Below are 2,134 nucleotides of genomic sequence, written 5' to 3'. Positions count from 1 at the left end.
TTGCCATCTCTGTCATATTTAGATTTACAATCTCTTTTCCAGTGAAAGCCCCTTTTACAGCGAGGACAGAGGGTTTTAGGGGGTCGAGTGGCAGCCGAGCCATTTTGGGGGCAATTTTCTTTCCAGTGTCCAGTTTCTCCACATTTAAAGCATTTTGAGTTGGGTTGGGTTGCAACTACAAAGGCTTGGGCAAGGGAGGAGGCCTAGTACGTGGCAGTCCCAATGTCATGGGTGGCCACAATCCATTTGTCGTAAATTTCCAACCACATTCCAGTCCCTCCAGTCACCTCATCCGGGACCACCTCTCCAGCCAACACCATCTCCTTGCGGTTAGCTCCACACTGCCCATCAGGATGACCTCTCAGATCCGTCAGAATTATTCCACCGAGGTGGAGGCTGCTGTCAACTGCCTGGTCAACCTGCACCTGGGGGCCTCCTACACCTACCTCTCCCTGGGCTACTATTTCGACCGGGATGACGTGACTCTGGAGGGCATGGGCCACTTCTTCCACGAGTTGGCTGAGGAGAAGCGCTAGGGCACGGAGTGGCTGCTCAAGTTGCAGAACCAGTGTGGCGGCCGTGCGCTCTTCCATGATGTTCAGAAACCAGCTCAGGATGAGTGGGGTAAAACCCAGGAGGCCATGGAAGCCGCCTTGGCCCTGGAGAAGAACCAGAACCAGGCCCTCCTGGATCTTCATGCCCTAGGTTCTTCCCGCACAGACTCCCATCTCTGTGACTTCCTGGAGAACCACTTCCTGGATGAGGAGGTGAAGCTCATCAAGAAGATGGGAGACCACCTGACCAACCTCCGCAGGCTGGCTGGGCCCCAGCCTTCTCAGTCTGGCATGCCTCAGCCATCACTGGGCGAGTATCTGTTTGAGTGGCTCACCCTCAAGCACGACTAGGTCTCCATGCATTCCAGGGGCTCCCTCCTCTGCCCTGCACTGCTGGCCTCCAGACCTCCGCCTGATCCTCTCCAGCCACTAGGCAGCTTTGAAACGCCCTGGAGCCCCTCCTAAGCCTTGGACCAACTGAAAATAAAGCTATTTTGAAAGAGCAAAAAGAAAAAAACTTATATGAAGATCCCTTAGAACTTTGGGGATTTTTGTTTCTAGCGGTGTTAAGATAGAAAAGGAAAGTGGGGTGAAATGCTGATTTCTAAGGGAACATGCCTGGGATCAAAATCTCACATGATTCCACTCAGTCCACAGCGCAAGCCTTCCTGCAAGTTTAAGAGATCGGTGGCCGCTCTAAGAGCATTTAACTGGCCGTTGCGTTACCGATTTTTTGTATTAGAAAGATGTATAGATAGGAGGTCTTTGTCTATACCCGTGCAGGCAGTCGGAGTCCGTTAAGAAGACTAAGAGCCTTCAGCTGACATCAGGGGGTAGCCCTGACCAGAAAGCCTCAGTTGCTCCTTCGTCTTTAACAGTCCCACGCAAAGACTCAGACCGAAAATGAGAGGAGGAAAAGAGAAGAGACTGCCAGTCCCCAATGGTGGGGTGGCTTAGAGGCAAAGCTGCCTTTATCCTCCAGATAGGAGGTGATAGGAGAAAGAGATTGCCGATCAGCAAAGGTGGGGATGGCTTAAGGGCAAAGCTACCTTTTTCCTCCTGATGGGAGGGATACTCCTGATAGGAGAAGGGATTGCTGATGCCCTCCTGATGGGAGGGATACTCACGAACTCTGCACGTTCCAGGAGCTGCACGTTCGGGTGCCAGCTGCAGGGTGGCCGCGGGCCAGCTGTGGGAGGCTCGGGCCAGCTGTGGGGGGCTCTCCCTTTCTTTGTGGGTCATTGACCAGCAGCCCATGAGGGCAGGGAGAGCAGAAGTGGTGAACAGGGTCAGAATGGCCAGTGGGCGCTGACGGAAGACAGCTCTTCCGGGGAAACTGATCACAGGCTGGTCCCAGGCGCAGTGAAACAGCAGTGACACAGCTCCAGGCACAGTGAAAAACAGCTCTGTTTATTAGTGGGAAAACTAGAGAATTTATAGTGTGGAGGCAGTAGCAAGAGCCTCAGTTGATAGGTGCTCATAGTATGCTTTATTTACATGTGGCAGTGGGCTCCTATCTTCCAACTATCGGGCAATGCCTAATTATCATATAGAAAAAACCTGGGGGTAGTTTTTACTCC

General features: G+C 52.7%; 1 pseudogene across 1 annotated transcript; it reads left to right on the top strand.

The window, feature by feature from the left end:
* The first annotated feature begins 296 nt into the window (after window positions 1-296).
* Window positions 297-1,063, top strand: LOC103734794 (annotated as a pseudogene). The gene has a single exon (XR_001872458.2). The product of XR_001872458.2 is annotated as a ferritin light chain 1 pseudogene (transcript).
* Window positions 1,064-2,134: the final 1,071 nt, after the last annotated feature.

This window comes from Nannospalax galili, unplaced genomic scaffold, assembly GCF_000622305.1.
Source record: "Nannospalax galili isolate Female #2095 unplaced genomic scaffold, S.galili_v1.0 scaffold497, whole genome shotgun sequence".
Classification (NCBI taxonomy): Eukaryota; Metazoa; Chordata; class Mammalia; order Rodentia; family Spalacidae; genus Nannospalax; species Nannospalax galili.
This window is presented reverse-complemented; position numbering and strand designations above follow the sequence as displayed.